Here is a 19,927-nt window from a genome sequence, read left to right on the forward strand (position 1 = left end):
GTCCCCGGTTCAATACACACACTCCTGGAAGAAAAAATAGCTCAGAGACATGGTTTACACACAGCTGGAGTATTGATTCCAGCGCATGCATGTGCATGCATGCATGTGCATGCACACACATGCATGGGCACATGCATGCACGCATTGAGAGTTGTCAACTAGATGAAATTAATGTTACTATTAAATTCTTTACACAGCTGGGTAGTGATAAAAGATTTCTATGGCCAGTCACCCCACTCTCCTATGGGTCAAACAAACTTGTAACCATTTGTGCTGCCATTCTCTGTACACATTCAATATTCCCTGTTAGTCTGTCCTACTTGGTGCAGGTCCCACACACTTGAGCAGTATTTTTGAGTGGGTTGCATGAGTGATTTGTGAGCAATCTCCTTTGTAGTCTGATTGCAATTTCCCAGTATTTTACCAATAAACCAAAGTCTACCACCTACTTTACCCAAAGCTGAGACTATGTCATCATCCCATTTCATATCCCTACAAAGTGTTACACCTAGGTACTCGTTCGAGTTTGTCAATTCCAACTGTGACTCGTTTATATTAGAGTCGTATGATATTATGTTTTCTCATTTTGTGAAGTGCACAATTTTACATTTTTGAACATTTTAAGCAAGTTGCCAATCTTTGCACCACTTTGAAATGTTGTCAAGGTCTGACTGGATATTTAGTAGCTTCTTTCAGACAGTGCGTCTTCATCATGGTCATGGTCATTGATATACAACATGAACAGCAAGGGTACCATCACACTTCCCCAGGGCACACATGAAGTTACTTCTACATCTGACGGTGACTCTCCCACCAAGATAACATGCTGCATCCTTCCTATCCCCAGTCACAAGTTTCACTTGATACCCCATATGAATGTGCTTTCGAGAATAAGTGCAGGTGGGGTACTGAGGCAAATGCTTTTCGGAAATCAAGAAATACTGCATCTGTCTGACAGCCTTGATCCAAAGCCTTCAGTATATCATGTGAGAAAAGCGCTAGTTGGGTTCGCATCACTGATGTTATCGGAATCCATGTTGCTTGGCATTGAGGAGGTCATTCTGTTTAAGATACCTCATTATGTTGGAGGCAGAATACATTCTAAGATTCTATAAAAAAATCATCATTTCTTTTTCTAACATTGTTTGTATGACTGTGTTTGTTATTTTCAAATTGTGATTAATTGTTGACAGCAAACTTCGTAAGGGAGTAAATGTACCGTGAAGATTTGACCAGTTTGCTTAATTGTTTAAAGAGTTGTCTACAAGAAGTTCTAGACTAGAAACTATGTGTTATCCCACATATTATTTGTGCAACAAACACTTTTTCCCTCAATGACTAGTTACTACAGAAAACAATGTCATAAGACATCAGTCAGACCATTCTGAGGTCCTTGCATCCCTCAGTGATACAGGCAAGTGTACCATAGGTGCAACCATAACAGAGAGAGGCCAGACAAACATGTGGTTCTTGAAGAGGGACAGCACCCATTTCGTACTTCCGTGAGAGACTGATTTGACCTTTCAGTGCTAGTACTGTGAACAGCTGAAAGCGAGAGGAAACTACAGCCAAGCACTTACAGTTCTACTTTATGGTCAAATAATGATGCCATCCTCTTGGTTAAAATATTCAAGAGGTAAAATAGTCCCCAATTTGGCTCACCAGGTGAGAACTAACCAGGAGGTTCTCATCAGGTAAAACCAGCCCAGCATTCTATGGGTCAGAACTTTGAATGTTAGTTCCCTTAACTGGGTAGTTGGGCTAGAACACTCAAGAAGGGAAGTGCATAGGTTGAAGTTTGATATAGCAGTAATTAGTGAAGTTTGGTGGCAGGAGGAACAGGGCTTCTGGTGAGGTGAGTACAGGTAATGCAGTTGTAGGTCTAATAATGGATAAGAAAACAGGAATACAAGTAAGCTGTTTTGAGCAGCGTGGTGAATGCATTATCACAGCTGAGACAGACACAAAGACAACACTCACCATGGTGGTAGAAGTTTCTACGCAATCTATTCCACTGAGGATTAAGAGATTGAAAGAATGTATGATAAGAAAAGCAGATTATTCAGATAGTTAAGGGAGTGAAAAGTTTAACTGTGATGGGAGACTGTTGTTCGATAGTAGGAAAAGGAAGATAAGTAAAGTTTTAGGAGAATATGGACTGGGAGAAAGGAATGAAAGAGGAAGCCACCTGGTAGAATTTTTCAGAGAGCATGATTTAATCATCACTAACACTTGGTTTAGGAATCATTAAAAATGGCTGTATAAAATGGAAGAGACCTGAAGACACTGGAAGATTTCAGACAATAGGAGGAGGAGATTAGTGTTTAATGCAGTGTCAACAACAAGGTCATTAGAGATGGTGCACAAGCATCGATTAGGGAAGGCTGTGCCTTTCGAGGGAACAATTCCTGCCTTCCCCTTGAGCAGTTTAGGGAAATCACAGAAACCCTAAACCAGGATGGCTGGATATGAATTTGAACCATTGTCCTCCTGAATGCGAGTCCAGTGTGTAACCACTGCACCACCTCGCTAAACCTTAAGGCAGAGATTTTGGAACCAAATTTTAAACTGTAAGACATTTAAAGGGGCAGACGTGGACTCTGTCCATAATTTATTGGTCATGCATTGTTGGTTTAAACTAAAGAAACTGTTAAAAGGTAAGAAATTAAGTAGATGGAATCCAAATAAGTTGAAAGAACCAGAGTGTGTTGAAAGTTTCAAGGTATTAAAAGGAAACAATTTACTGTAACAGGAGAAAAGAATACAGTAGAATGTGAAATAGTAGCTTTAAGAGATGAAATAGTGAACATAGCAGAGAATCAAATATGTAAGAGGACAATGCATAGTATAAATTCTTGGGCATTAAAGAAAGTATAGAATTTAATGGATGAAAAGTGAAAACACAAAAGTACAGCAAATGAAGAAGGTGAAAGGGAATACAGAGATCTAAAAAACATGACAGACAGAAAGTGCAAAAAGCTAAGCAGGAATGGCTGGATAACTAATGTAAAGTATCGACATAAACTATTTTCAGAAGAATGGAACACCAGTAGAAGCAGACCTCAAGGAAGATCAGTTTGGGTTCCAGAGGAATGTAGGGAGCATTAAGGTGATTCTGACCCTATGACTTATTTTTCAAGATAGGTTAAAGAAAGGCAAACCTTCATTTATAGCCTTTACTGACTTAGAGAAAGCTTTTGACAATGTTGACTGGAATACACTCTTTGAAATTCATAAGGTATTCAAATACAGGGAACAAAAGGTTATATACGGTTTGTAGAGAAACCACATGGCAGTTATAAAATTTGAAGGGCACGAAAGGGAAGCAGAGGTTGAGAAGGGATTAAGACAGGGTAGTAGCCTATCACTGAAATTATCCAATCTGTACATTGAGCAAGCAGTAAAAGAAATCAAAGAAAAATTTGGAGAGGAAATTAAAGTTCAGGGAGAAGAAATAAAAACTTTTGAGGTTTGCTGATGACACTAATTCTGCCAGTGACAGCAAAGGAGTTGGAGAAGCAGTTTGAACAGAATAGACAGTCACTTGAAAGGAGTATATAAGATGAGTACCAACAAAATCAAAACAAGTGTAATGGAATGTAGTCCAATTAAATTAGGTGATGCTGATTGAAGTAGAGATCTTGAAAATTTCTCGGGTCTTCAGCCGGGTAGTGTTGTCCAAAAGGCGTGATATTTTGGCAAGCTGACTTCTTGTCATCTTCAGGCGTTCTTGGAGTCTGATTGATCTCTGATGGATGCCGACTTTATATAATCTCCACCTCTCTTCTGCAGCCTCCGTCTGGGTGCTTCTGAGTGGTAAGCAGCCGGTGGTGGGGGAAGGGCGGCGCTGGGTGGTGGGGGAAGCGTGGCGCCCTGTGACATATCATGGCCCGCAGTCCTTCCGTGGCCACAGCCGCCTGCGGAACTCTACTGTCATGATGACAATGCTAGTTTCTTCTTCTTCTTCTTCTTCTTCTTCTTCAGGTGTCCCGACAGCTGCGGATTTCTGTGTAGACTGTCATCGTGTTTTAATCATACTCAAAGCTAGATCCCAGGCCTTGCTTAACTGGAAAGTGCTGTCTTTGTTTATTAGTTCGTCATGCAGCCAGATCTCCACTGCCTCTTTGAGGATACAGTCCCAGAAGGTGTTTGTTTGCTGTAACAGCTTTGTGCCATCATAGTTCATGTCATGTCCATGTGAGATGCAGTGCTCTGCCATGGCGGACTTGGTGGGCTGTGCATTGTCTGTGTGGTGTTTATGTTCACTATGTCTCTCCTTTACCGTCCAGATGGTCTGGACTACATACATTTTCCCACATTGGCAAGGGATGCTGTAAACTCCTGGTTTCTGGAGTCCTAAGTAATCCTTGATTGATGCTAATAATGTTTTCATTTTGGATGGAGAGCAAAACACCCACTTGACATTGTATTTTCCGAGTATTCTGTCGATCATTGCCGATGTGTTCCCGACATATGGTATAATCGCCATCGCAACCAGTTTGTCTTTGTCCTTGGAAGGCTGCGGTCTCGGCTTCCTCGGTCTTAAAGCGCATTTTATCTGCCGATTGTTGTAGCCATTCATGCGGAACACAGCCTGCAAGTGCTGCAATTCAGCTGCTAGGCTGTCACAGTCCGAGATTTCACATGCTCTGTACACCAGTGTGCTCAGAACACGTCTCGCTGTGAAGGAGCATGACAGCTGGAGGCATGCAGGTACAAATCTGTATGTGTGGGCATACGGTAGACACTATGTCCTAGTGTGCCATCTGATCTTCGCTTGACAAGTACATCCAGAAATGGAAGCTGGTTGTTTTCTTCTACCTCCATTGTGAACTTGATATTCTGGTGCAGCGAGTTCAGATGCTGCAGAAAATCTTGGAGGCATTGTCGCCCGTTTAGCCAGATTACAAATCTATTGTCTACGTATCGAAAAAAGCAAGAGGGTTTGTAGACTGCCAACTCGAGAGTTGCTTCTTCAAAAACTTCCATAAACATAGTGCCCACTACTGGTGATAGCGGACAGCCCATCGCTACTCGATCTGTTTGTTCGTAGTAGTTCTCATTGAACAGAAATTACACTACTGGCCATTAAAATTGCTACACCAAGAAGAAATACAGATGATAAATGGGTATTCATTGGACAAATATATTATACTACAACTGATATGTGATTACACTTTCACGCAATTTGGGTGCATAGATCATGAGAAATCAGTACCCAGAACAACCACCTCTGGCCGTAACAACGGCCTTGATACGCCTGGGCATAGAGTCAAACAGAGCTTGGATGGTGTGTACAGGTACAGCTGCCCATGCAGCTTCAACACGATACCACAGTTCATCAAGAGTAGTGATTGGCGTATTGTGACGAGCCAGTTGCTCGGCCACCATTGACAAGACGTTTTCAGTTGGTGAGAGATCTGGAGAACGTCCTGGCCAGGGCAGCAGTCGAACATTTTCTGTATCCAGAAAGGCCTGTACAGGACCTGAAACATGCGGTCGTGCATCATCCTGCTGAAATGTTGGGTTTCGCAGGGATCCAATGAAGGGTACAGCCACGGGTTGTAACACATCTGAAATGAAACGTCCACTGTTCAAAGTGCCGTCAATTCGAACAAGAGGTGACCGAGACGTGTAACCAATGGCACCCCATAACATTACGCCAGGTGATACGCCAGTATGGCGATGACGAATACACGCTTCCAATGTGCGTTCACCGGGATGTCGCCAAACATGGATGCGACCATCATGATGCTGTAAACAGAACCTGGATTCATCCGAAAAAATGACGTTTTGCTATTCGTGGACCCAGGTTCGTCGTTGAGTACACCATCGCAAACGCTCCTGTCTGTAATGCAGCGTCAAGGGTAAGCGCAGCTATGGTCTCCGAGCTGATAGTCCATGCTGCTGCAAACGTCGTCGAACTGTTCGGCAAGATGGTTGTTATCTTGCAAACGTCGCCATCTGTTGACTCGGGGATCGAGACGTGGCTGCACGATCCATTACATCCACGCCGATAAGATGCCTGTCATCTCTACTGCTAGTGATACGAGGCCGTTGTGATCCAGCACGGCGTTCTGTATTACCCTCCTGAACCCACCGATTCCATATTCTGCTAACAGTCATTGGATCTCGACCAACGTGAACAGCAATGTCGCGATACGATAAACCGCAATTGCGATAGGTTACAATCCAACCTTTATCAAAGTAGGAAACGTGATGGTACGCATTTCTCCTCGTTACACGAGGCATCACAACAATGTTTCACCAGGTAACGCCGGTCAACTGCTGTTTGTGTATGACAAATCGGTTGGAAACTTTCCTCATGTCAGCACGTTTTAGGTATCGCCACCGGCGCCAACCTTGTCTGAATACTCTGAAAAGCTAATCATTTGCATATCACAGCATCTTCTTCCTGTCGGTTAAATTTCGCGTGTGTAGCACATCATCTTCGTGGTGTAGCAGTTTTAATGGCCAGTAGTGTATGTTGCCATAAGTATGAATTCGAAAACTTTCACTGCTGTTGGTCCGAATTTTTCTCCTATGCGGCTTAGGGAGTCTCTCAGGGTACCCTAGGAAAGGGGGATACCACGTCAAAGCTCACAATGAGGTGAGCTTTGATACGTTTCGCTATTTGGGCAGTTAAATAAATTGAGAAAAAGTAAAATGTAGACTGGAATGGCAAGAAAAGTGTTTCTGAAGAAGAGAAATTTGTTACAACTGAATATAAATTTAAGTGTTTGGATGTCTTTTCCAAATCTATTTGTTTCGAGTGTAGCCTTGTACAGAAGTGAAACATGGACGGTAACCATTTCAGACAAGAGGACAATAGAAACTTTTGAAATAGTTTGCTAGAAAAGAATGTGGAAGATAATATGGGTGGATCACATAACTAATAAGGAACTACTGAAAAAGTTGGGGGAGAAAAGAAATTTGTGGCATAACTTGATTTAAAGAATGAATCACTTGATAGAACACATTATGAGACATCAAAAATCAAATGGCTCTGAGCACTATGGGACTTAACATCTATGGTCATCAGTCCCCTAGAACTTAGAACTACTTAAACCTAACTAACCTAAGGACATCACACACATCCATGCCCGAGGCAGGATTCAAACCTGCGACCGCAGCGGTCACGCGACTCCAGACTGAAGCGCCTAGAACCACACGGCCACACCGGCCAGCTTTGAGACATCAAGCAATCATCAGTTTAGTATTTGAGGGAAAGGCGGGGGGGGGGGGGGGGGGGGGGAGTGTACAGGGAGATCATGAGATGAATACAGTAAGCAGGTTCAAGTGGATGTAGGTTGCAGTAGTTACTTTATTCAGCAATGAAGAGCTTTGCACTAAGGTAGAGTGGTATGGAGAGCTGCATCAGAGGACTATTTTGAGTGAAAACCACAACTGCAACAAGACATTAGTGAATGAAACACACACGCACGCACGCGCGCCCCCCCCCCCCCCCCCACACACACACACGTGTGGGCACTATGGATGTATCTACCTTTTTCATCACCCGATGGACTCCAATGATGTCCTGATCAGAAAGGTAAGTTTGGATTTCTGCGTCAGTTAGACCATCAAGCAGCCTAGTGTAAATAACACCAAGTGAAGAATTTGGCGTTCAATGGGCCTTGACTCAAATGGGACGGCCGCGGAGAAGTGAAGTTGCAAACAGTTGTTGTGCTTGAGAATCACAAGTAGTCTCCAAATTAAAGTGCCATTGTGTAAACGAGAGCAGGATTTCACAGTGTGGACAACTGCATCAACACCTTTCTGAATAATAAATGGATTAACCATAGCAAAGGACTGACCGTCTTCAGAACATGAAACCATGAGGAACCGAGGTGCAGCTGGGAGGCTGTTTGAACTGTTAGCCTCATTCCATTTACGTTTAGTAGATAGAGACATTGAGACTGAGATGATGATGTTATGATGTTTGGCTCATTGCGAGAAAATCTCCCCCATGATCCCAGCTGGGGGGTCCCCCCTTAAAAGGGGCCTCACCCGCCTTATGTGACTGTTCACACCTCAGGTCACATCTCCCAATCACCTGATGCTGATTGTGGGACCAATTAACCAATTAGCAGTTTGGGATGGTAACAGCTCAGGCTACCACTGGGCCTGGTCTGTGCCACGGGATACTACCAGCGCGAACCCTACCTGTCGACCCAGGGCTGGGAATTATACATTACCTAATCGCCTGTTATGCTTCAGACACGTGGGCCAGCCTTCAGGATCATGCAGGGAGGAAGAAGAAAAAGAGGAACCTCCTCATATGATAAAGTGGAGGAAGGAAAGGAGAAGAGGAACGAAGAAAAGAAAAAACGATTGAAAAAACCAGTGGAGGGACTGTTTTGATGTCAGGTTACTGAAAATGCAGAACATATTCCCAAAAACATCCCAGAGATGTTCCCAAAGGGAGGGGAAAAATAAATAATAATATGATAGATATGCAGCATGGAAAGAAAAAGACGCTGCAAAGGCTGGGGCCCCGTGGTAGCCAAGCATGAACTCACCAAAGAGTGGTGAGCCCATGAGGGGCCTTTAGATTGATTGTGCTTATCCAGTATTTTTACCAATAAACCAAAGTGTATCCCCTGCTTTACCATGACTATCCCTACAAAGTGTTACATCCAGGTATTTGTATGAGTTATATTGTAGTCATAGGATACTACATTTTTCCGCTTTCTGAAGTGCACAATTTTACATTTATGAAAATTTAAAGCAAGTTTCAGTATTGGCACCACTTTGAAATATTGCCAAGATCTGACTGAATATTTATGCAGCTTCTTTCAGACAGTAGTTCATTAAAGATAACTGCATTATCGGCAAAAAGTCTGAGGTTACTATTAATATTGTCCACAGGGTCAATAATATATAACATGAAGAGCAATGGTCCCAACACACTTCCCTAGGGCACACTCAAAGTTACTTCTACATCTGAAGATTACTCTCCATCCGAGGTAACATGCTGCATCCTCTCTACCAAAAAGATCTCAATCCTGGCACAAATTTCACTTGACATCCCATATGTTCGTACTTTTGACATTAAGCATAGGTATGGTAATGAGTCAACTGCTTTTTGGAAATCAAGAAATACTCCATTTACCCAGTTGCCTTGATCCAAAGCTTTCAGTATGTCACAAGAAAAATGTGAGTTGGGTTTCACATGATCAATAGGTTTGGAATCCACGCTGGTTGGCATGGAGGAGATCATTCTGTTTAAGGTACCTCATTATGTTTGAGCTCATATGTTCTAAGTTTCTACAACAAATCCATGTCAAGGATATTGGGTAGTAGTTTTGTGGTTCACTTCTACTACCCCTCTTATCAAAAGGTGCTTTCTCCCAATACTGGGTACGGGTTTGAGGGATCTACGACAAATTACAGTTAGAAGAGGGGCTAACTCAGCTGCAAATTCAGTATAGACACTGACAGAGGTTTCATTGGCCCCTTGAACTTTGTTTATTTTTAATAAGTTCAGCTGTGTTTCAATACCTCTGATACTAATACTTCATATTTTTAGTGGTATGAGGTTTAAACTGGGGCAGTTCTCCTTGGTTTTCCTTTGTACAGGAACATTTGTAAATGGCTTTTGCATTGCTGCCCTCAATTTCAGTTCCTGTCTCATTTGCTTGGGACTGGACACTAACTTTGGCACCAATAACAGCTTTTACATATGGCCAGAATTTCTTTGGGTTCTGTGAAAGACCATTTGACAATATTCTGCTGTGGTAGTCATTGAAGGCTTCATGCATTTCTCTCTTGACATCCAAATGTGTTATTCAGCATCTCTTTATCTGTACCCCTTAGTAAAACAAAAAAATTCTAAATTGAAAATCTTGGTTGGTGATGTAAAATGGCAATGTTAATCAGTAATCAAATGTTGTTACAGGGCCCATTTTGCCACAGACATGTACTAACTATCGACAGCAATGATAGTTGCATCTCCCATGAGCGGATGTAAACAGGATACCATTTCTAACATTCATATCAAGAACAAGAAAGCATCTGTGTGACAGTTGTCAGTCAACTCTGACAGCTGTCACACAGACTCTTCCTTGTTCCTAATATGAATGTTGGAAATGATATCTTGTGTACATCCACTCACTCATGGGTGATGCAACTATCGTTGCTGTCGATTGTTTGTACATGTGTGTGGCAAAATGGGCACTGTAACAACATTTGATTAATGATTAACATTGTCAGTTTACATAACCAACTAAGATTTTCACTTTAGGATTTTTTATTTAACTTGGTCAACTTAGCTCTAAAAATATGATGATGTGTAATGAGTGTGACACCATGAACAACATTTTAGACTGATCTTAAGATGGCTCGGTAATGAGAGAAAACCAGTATTAAGTAAAGAAAATTTGCAATCTTGATGTAAGATATTTATCTGCACATTTTAGATCATATTTTCTTCTGTTGGTTTAATTGAGAATGTCCCTGTTACCCCCAAACTCAGATGGTCTGTTGAAAAATTTCATAGGTGAATAAGAGTACTTTGAGGATGTGGCTAATATTCCCAGCTTCTGAAAGAGATACCTAAAAGAAGCACATGGGAGAAATTCACACATAATCCTAATTACTTTTCTGTACAGTGAAGGCTTTTTTGTAAGTGAGGAGTTACCACAGAGTGTTATCCCATAGGACATCTGTGAATGAAAATCCTTTAACTTACTGACATCTATATCCCAAAGCTGGCAATTATTCTTGAAGCAGAAGGGAAAAAGACTAAAAGTACACAGTAAATGAATAAATGTTGTGATGTATATGAAAGCAAATGAAATTTTTGGTTCATCTTGTTTTGCCATGAGGAATCAAGCACAATCCCTCAAAGGAAGAAATAACCAAGAAAGTTCCTATGCTCGAGTGTACGAGCAATTAAAGGGATTTTTACGTCCACATGAGTTCCACAACAAGTTTATCAGTTATCACGCCTTGAAAAATACGAAGTGTTGTAGCTACTGTGCAACAAGAATTCAACCAGGATTTGGAACTATGAACACCAAGAAAGCTTAGAAAAAAACAACAAGAACTTGTTTGACATGCCTGTTTTCAGTCACCACAATTTACCACCCAAGTGGAAGGAGTTTAGTTTCGTTTAGCTATTTACAAGTTTCATTGATTGTAATTGCAACCTCTCACTTGTTTTGTGAGTATAGTACACTTCATCAGTTATAATACCAACCCCGAACCTTATAGACAATACATTAATTTAAGCTAATGACTCCACAAAGATACATTTTCCAGGGTCACAGCACCAGAAGATTAAATGGAATTATCTCTGATCAACTTTTACTTATCACATGTTTCCGAGCAATCTTCACTGCTACCTGTCTTCTGACTTCCTCCAAAGTGGGTCTGTTTTAAGGAATCTGAGCGTACAGCATGATTTCCTCCATTATATGCAGACTATTTAATATTATATGGAAAAATGCTATGAAAGGAGCACAGGATTATATTGTGCACAAAAACAAGAAAAAAATACATGAAAAATGTAAAACTTATTTTTTTTCTCATGTTTACTTAGCAACCTAATTGCTTTCTAGTATTAACATTAAACTTATGTATATTTAAGAGGAAATTCCTATCTTTGAAAAAATATTGGATATCTGTGAATATTGAATACTGAGTCCAGTAAAAGGTAAAATATTTTACTTAAATACTATTCTACGCACCAAAAAGTATACATGTGAGAGAGAACTATCTGGCCACCCTGAATAGTTTTTTCAAGCAAGCTTTCTGTCAAAAGTAGGTTGGTTTGTGTCACATTTACTGTTCAGTTATAGTTTGCTATTTCTAAATGTTTCTATACTCCTTTTCAATCATATCAGAATGACATCAGATACTTCCTACGTAAATGAACAAGACACCCATCCTGTAACTAACCTGGCTAATCAAATAGATAATGCATTACAAAAATTATAGACATAAAACTTGGCAGTGGCTTCCATGTTTGTTTTGCAGGAAGCCACCAAGAAAAAACTGCTCATAAAAATTGATGGGCTCTCTACAGTGCAAGCCAATGCAGCTACACAAATCTACATCTACATGGATCTACATTTATTTACTTATTTATTTACATCACAAGTTCTGAAGGCCCAAATTGATGACCAAATCTCCAAGGTCATGGAATGTGTCAGTACATGAAATTACAAAATAAAAGTAATAGATAAAAATAAAATGTTTATGAAACCGAAGAAAGTCAAGCCCTAAGTTTACGTACAAGCAATCAACAATACAACAAGAATCAGATTAATTTTTCAAATTAACCCTCGACAGAATAGAAGGATTGAGCCATGACATAACTCTTTAGTTTCGATTTGAAAGGGCATAGATTACTGCTAACATTTTTGAATTCGAGTGGTAGTTTATTGAAAATGGATGCAGTAGTATACTGCAGACATTTCCGCACAAGAGTTAAGGAAGTCCGATCCAAATGCATATTTGATTTCTGCCGAGTATTAACTGAGTGAAAGCTGCTTATTCTTGGAAATAAGCTAATCTTGTTATCAAGAAATGACAGTAAGGAATATACACTACTGGCCATTAAAATTGCTACACCACGAAGATGACATGCTACAGACGCAAAATTTAACCGACAGGAAGAAGATGCTGTGATATGCAAATGATTAGCTTTTCAGAGCATTCACACAAGGTTGACACCAGTGGTGACACCTACAGCGTGCTGACATGAGGAACATTTCCAACCAATTTCTCATACACAAACAGCAGTTGACTGGAGTTGCTGGTGAAACGTTGTTGTGATGCCTCGTGTAAGGAGGAGAAATATGTACTATCACGTTTCCGACTTTGATAAAGGTCGGATTGTAGCCTATCGCAATTGCGGTTTATCGTATCGTGACACTGCTGCTTGCGTTGATCGAGATCCAATGAACGTTAGCAGAATATGGAATTGGTGAGTTCAGAAGGGTAATACGGAACGCCGTGCTGAATTCCAACGGCCTCAAATCACTAGCAGTTGAGATGACAGGCATCTTATTCACATGGCTGTAAAAGATTGTGCAGCCACCTCTCGATCCCTGAGTCAACAGATGGGATGTTTGCAAGACGACAACCTTTTGTATGAACAGTTCGACGACGTTTGCAGCAGCATGGACTATCAGCTCAGAGACCATGGCTGCGCGTACCCTTGACGCTGCATCACAGACAGGAGCGCCTGCGATGGTGTACTCAACGATGAACCTGGGTGCACGAATGGCAAAATGTAATTTTTTCGCATGAATCCAGGTTCAACCTGGGTGCACGAATGGCAAAATGTAATTTTTTCGGATGAATCCAGGTTCTGTTTACAGCATCATGATGGTCGCATCCGTGTTTGGCGACATCGCTGTGAATGCACATTGGAAGTGTGTATTCGTCATCGCCATACTGGCGTGTCACCCGGCGTGATGGTATGAGGTGCCATTGGTTACACGTCTTGGTCACCTGTTGTTCACACTGACGGCACTTTGAACAGTGGACGTTACATTTCAGATGTGTTACGACCTGTGGCTCTACCCTTCATTCGATCCCTGCGAAACCCTACATTTCAGCAGGATAATGCACGACCGCATGTTGCAGGTCCTATACGAGCCTTTCTGGATACAGAAAATGTTCGACTGCTGCCCTGGCCAGCACATTCTCCAGATCTCTCACCAATTGAAAACATCTGGTCAGTGCTGGCCGAGCAACTTGTTCGTCACAATACGCCAGTCACTACTCTTGATGAACTGTGGTATCATGTTGAAGCTGCATGGGCAGCTGTACCTGTACACGCCATCCAAGCTCTGAAACTTCCTGGCAGATTAAAACTGTGTGCCGAACCGAGACTCGAACTCGGGACCCTTGCCTTTCACGGGCAAGTGCTCTACCAACTGAGCTACCAAAGCACGACTCACGCCCCGTCCTCACAGCTTTACTTCTGCCAGTACCTCGCCTCCTACCTTCCAAACTTTACAGAAGCTCTCCTGCGAACCAAGCAGAACTAGCATTCCTGAAAGAAAGGATATTGCGGAGACATGGCTTAGCCACAGCCTGGGGGTGTTTCCAGAATGAGATTTTGACTCTGCAGCGGAGTGTGTGCTCGTTTGCAGGAGAGCTTCTGTAAAGTTTGGAAGGTAGGAGGCGAGGTACTAGCAGAAGTAAAGCTGTGAGGATGGGATGTGAGTCGTGCTTGGGTAGCTCAGTTGGTAGAGCACTTGGCCGCGAAAGGCAAAGGTCCCGAGTTCGAGTCTCGGTCTGGCACACAGTTTTAATCCGCCAGGAAGTTTCATATCAGCGCACACTCCACTGCAGGGTGAAAATCTCATTCTAGAAACATCCCCCAGGCTGTGGCTAAGCCATGTCTCCGCAATATTCTTTCTTTCAGGAGTGCTAGTTCTGTGTGGTTCGCAGGAGAGCTTCTGTAAAGTTTGGAAGGTAGGAGGTGAGGTACTGGCAGAAGTAAAGCTGTGAGGACGGGGCGTGAGTCATGCTTGGGTAGCTCAGTTGGTAGAGCATTTGCCCGCGAAAGGCAAAGGTCCCGAGTTCGAGTCTCGGTCCGGCACACGGTTTTAATCTGCCAGGAAGTTTCATATCAGCGCAGACTCCGCTGCAGAGTGAAAATCTCATTCTGCATCCAAGCTCTGTTTGACTCAATGCCCAGGCGTATCAAGGCCGTTATTATGGCCAGAGGTGGTTGTTCTCAGGATCTATGCACCCAAATTGCGTGAAAATGTATTCACATGTCAGTTCTAGTATAATATATTTGTCCAATGAATACCCGTTTATCATCTGCATTTCTTCTTGGTATAGCAATTTTAATTGCCAGTAGTGTATAAAGGGTGTTACAAAAAGGTAAGGCCAAACTTTCAGGAAACATTCCTCACACACAAAGAAAGAAAATATGTTATGTGGATATGTATCTGGAAACGCTTACTTTCCATGTTAGAGCTCATTTTATTACTTCTCTTCAAATCACATTCATCATGGAATGGAAACACACAGCAACAGAACATATTAGCGTGACTTCAAACACTTTGTTACAGGAAATGTTCAAAATGTCCTCCATTAGTGAGGATACATGCATCCACCCTCCGTTGCATGCAATCCCTGATGCGCTGATGCAGCCCTGGAGAATGGCATTTTGTATCACAGCCGTCCACAATACGAGCACGAAGAGTCTCTACATTTGGTACCGCGGTTGCGTAGACAAGAGCTTTCAAATGCCCCCATAAATGAAAGTCAAGAGGGTTGAGGTCAGGAGAGCGTGGAGGCCATGGAATTGGTCCGCCTCTACCAATCCATCGGTCACCGAATCTGTTGTTGAGAAGTGTACGAATACTTCGACTGAAATGTGCAGAAGCTCCATCGTGCATGAACCACATGTTGTGTCGTACTTGTAAAGGCACATGATCTAGCAGCACAGGTAGAGTATCCCATATGAAATCATGATAACGTGCTCCATTGAGCGTAGGTGGACGAAACTAAAATGAGTTCTAACATGGAAATTAAGCATTTCCGGACACATGTCCACATAACATCTTTTCTTTATTTGTGTGTGAGAAATGTTTACTGAAAGTTTGGCCGTACCTTTTTGTAACACCCTGTATATTGAGAGGCCAATGTCAAAATACCCAGACTCGTGAACAGGGGTCGACAAGAGGTTCGTGAACTTACACCACTTATTGCCCAAACCACCCGTTTCTGAGCCAAAAATATTCTTTTAGAATGGGAAGAGTTACCCCAAAATATAGCACCATATAACACAAGTGAATGAAAATAAGCAAAGTAGACTAATTTTCGTGTCGAATGATCACTCACTTCAGATACTATTCGAATAGTAAAAATGTCAGCATAAAGTCTTTGAATACAATCCTGAACGTGGGCTTTCCACAACAGTTTAGTATCTATCTGAACACCTAGAAATTTGAACTGTTCAGTTTCACTTATCATATGCCCATTCCGTGAAATTAAAACGACAGGTTTTGTTGAATTGTGTGTTAGAATCTGTAAAAACTGAGTCGTGATTTAGCGTTAGTTTATTTTCTAGAAGCCATGAACTGCACTATTTGAAACTGAGCCAATGTTGCACACAACATCCTTTACTACCAAGGTAGTGTTATCAGCAAACGGAAATATTTTAGAGTTACTCGTAATTCTAGAAGGCATATCATTTGTGTAAATAAGGAACAGGTGTGGCACCCCCCACTTGACTGTACCTCACTCAGACCCCACAACACAGCCATTCTCAACACTGTGAATAATGATCTTTTGCTGTCTGTTGCTAAAGTAAGAGGTGAACCAATTGTGAGCTACTCCCCGTATTCCGCAATAGTCCAACTTCTGGAGCAATATTTTGTGATCAAACAATTAAATGCCGTAGTTAAATCAAAAATATGCCTAGTGTTTGAAACCTTTTGTTTAACCCATCCAGTGCCTCACAGAGAAGAGAGAATATAGCATTTTCAGTTGTTAAATGACTTCTAAGGCCGAACTGTACATTTGATAGCAAATTGTGCGATATAAAATGATCAATTATCCTTACATACACAGCCTTTTCAATAACTTTAGCAAACACTGATGGCATAGAAATAGGTCTAGAATTGCCTACATTATTCCTTTTTTCTCCCTTTTTATACAGCGACTTTACTACTGAGTACTTTAATCGTTCAGGAAACTGACCATTCCTAAAGGAAAAATTACAAATATGGCTGAATACAAGGCTAACAAGTGCAGCACAGTACTTTAATATTCCGCTACGCACTCCATCATATCCATGAGAATCGTTAGTCTTCAGCGATTTAATTATTGACTCACTCTCCCCCATTGTCTGTATCACAGAAGAGTATTGGTTGGTATGTGGGATTAAAGGGACCAGACTCAGAAGAGTATTTCAGACATCAATCTCGGAAAGGCATTTGCCAAGAAAGTTATATGATTCCCTGTAGAAACTAAATTTCTATTTAATTCACCAGCAATGCTCAGAAAATGATTGTTAAATGCTATACATATATCTGATTTATCAGTAACTGAAATATTTTACTACAAACTGACTTTATATCGTCGACCTTGTTCTTCTGACCAGACACTTCCTTTACAACTGACCATATGGTTTTAATTTTATCCTGTGAATTAGCTATTCTGTTTGCATACCACACACTCTTTGCCCTCCTAATAACATTTTTAAGCACCTTACAATACTGTTTGTTTCTACATGAATACTCCGCAAATCACATTTCAGTGCCTGGCAGAGCGAAATATTTACAGGATTAAACATCCACAGTTCAGGCAAATGTAATTTCACAAATTGAACAGGTCTCTCTAAGTGTGCAGGAACAGACAAAATCAGATAACTTAAAAGTACAATATGATCTAGTGGCTAAAATGGAAACTATCACTGGAGAGTGTAAAAGGCTAATAACTAGGCAGCTTTTCCAGTACAAATAGACACTAAAAACAGAAATGGCCAACTGACTAAAGGAGAAGGAAGAACAAATCTATTGGGCACTAGAGAATAAATTTTCCCACCAGGAACGCAGACAGCAAGTGCGAGGTAAATTCACACTTCATGCTTTTAAAGAAGAAACTGATGGGTGCATTGGAGAAATAATCAAGCAACAATATCAGTGCACTGAAAAGGAGCAAGTCAGTTGAAATAAAAGTAGTTAAAGATTCCATCACCAAGGAGATAAGAGACAAAAGTCACTACTATAAAACAGGATATTACCTCAATAAACCAGATGATAGAGAGCAGCAGGTTCTCTACCACTTCAGTGAATTGTGTTTCAGTACCTACTGGTCGGCATGCGCAGGTACCAGAAAAAGGTCCTCAACCTCACAATGCGACAAGTACTGCTTTCTAGGGAGAACAAGATATGAGTCAGAAAATTCTGTGTATTTGCACCTGACGAACAATCTACATGTCCTCTACGCGGTACTCTCTGACTCCTGGAATTACATTCAGAAAATTAAGTTCATGGCTGGATTCATGCAAAGCAACACAGTTCTCTGGGTAACAGAAGCTGCTAATACTTGCCAAACTTCTGAAGAGTCTGAATGGTCCTTCTTGGCCAAATACTGGTCAAGGGACATTCAAGGGCAGTTGATAAATAAAGTTTTCAACCTGGAACCATATAATGAATGACAAGGTAGCCACACTGCTACATAGAAAAATATGCCAACAAGACAAAAAGATTGGCTTGAATCTATTACAACACAGGACATATTGGGAATATTACAGACAAAATTGCCAGTTGCAATATGTGAAAAACTGCTAAGTGACCTTGATGCAGATACTGACACTCTTATTTGAAGTGGACAATATTGATTTGATTCATGATAATGAAGAGCTGTGCAAAGCACGTTCTGATCAACAAATAACCACACTTGGCTACATGCACACAACAATCAGCATTCCAACAACCCGGACAATCACCGCCACACTCCACATCAGACATGACAAAAACCAACATAATTGAGATTTTCATGATGGGTGAGAGTGCAGTGACAGATTTCAGAATTCTAACTGATTGTGAAACAACATGTACTAGGACAAACTTGACAACCATTCCCACAGCCACAAGTGTGGAGTGACAGCTGCAGAAGATCCCTCCGAAAACATACATGGCAAAATGTCAAACCAAACGAGACCAGGAGTAGCCCCGCTGGTCCAGTCTCAGTACACTTTAGGGGCATGGGACATGAAATATGGTCATCACGTTACAACGAGGTCTGTGCACGTCAGATATTTGTCCAGAGCACACGTGTGTGTTACAGAGTTCAAGCCCCAATACGTACAATGGTTAATGAATTACCAGTACCTGTAATTCTGGGTTATTGCAAGGAATTACAGAACAGAGAAAGAATGTGACACATCGCATTAGTGATTGCAAGATTCTGGAAGCTGTGTCCCCCAAATCGAACTCCATTAAACGATAAGCCTTACTTGAAGTCACATACTCGTTATTCATTTTTGATGAATTAGTGACAGAATACACAGCAGGAATACATTTTTTACGCGAGATGGGCTCAATTACAGATCACTCTGCAGGAAAATCACATGCGAAAATAGGTGATAACTCTGTTACCTTGGACTTGGTGGTAACTGCATCTATGAACCATAGTAAAATCTACCAAGGGATGAAACTGCAATTCATTGGTGAACTCAGTGTTCCAAACTTGAGACACGAAGTGAATCATGCGCCAAGTTAACAGAAATTAAATGTTCAAAGATACAGGAATCTGATTACGTACACGCCACACAACAATCCAAATTAGAGCAAATATTAATTGCCCACAAGAAAGTTTTTGGAGAATGTCCATGAAACATCTGGGGATGCGAACACAAATTTGATGCTTACCCCCACCAAATATACTGCAACATCTCATTCATCCCCTGGGCTAGGCAGCTGGCCTAACCAAGAAGATGTGACACATAGAGAGAGAGAGAGAGAGAGAGAGAGAGAGAGAGAGAGAGAGAGAGAGAGAGGGGGGGGGGGGGGGGGGAAGGCTCTAGTACCACCACTATGTGGATACAAATCATGTTTGCTTTAAATACATGTTGTAACTGTCGTGAGCATTGGTTAGCTTTGATGCTGGTCGTGGTCAATTGATGATAGTCAAGTATGCCTTTATGGCAACAAAGACACCATTATGAATGCTTCACTGAATTTGAACAAGGTAGTTTAACAGGACTACAAGAAGCAGGATATTCTTACTGTTATGTTGTAGAAAGACTTGACAGGGAAATAGCAACTGTACATGATTACTGGCAGTGGTGGTCATGAGAATGTATGGTTGCGAGAGCAGGACCCAACGGCAACGTGGCACTACCGAGAGGGAAGACCATCATGTTTGTTGTATGGCTCTGGCACATCGAACTACATCTGCAGCAGCAATATGAGCAGGACTTGGCACCACAGTGACACAA

The sequence above is a fragment of the Schistocerca nitens genome, chromosome 1 (assembly GCF_023898315.1).
Source record: "Schistocerca nitens isolate TAMUIC-IGC-003100 chromosome 1, iqSchNite1.1, whole genome shotgun sequence".
In the NCBI taxonomy this organism is placed as follows: Eukaryota; Metazoa; Arthropoda; class Insecta; order Orthoptera; family Acrididae; genus Schistocerca; species Schistocerca nitens.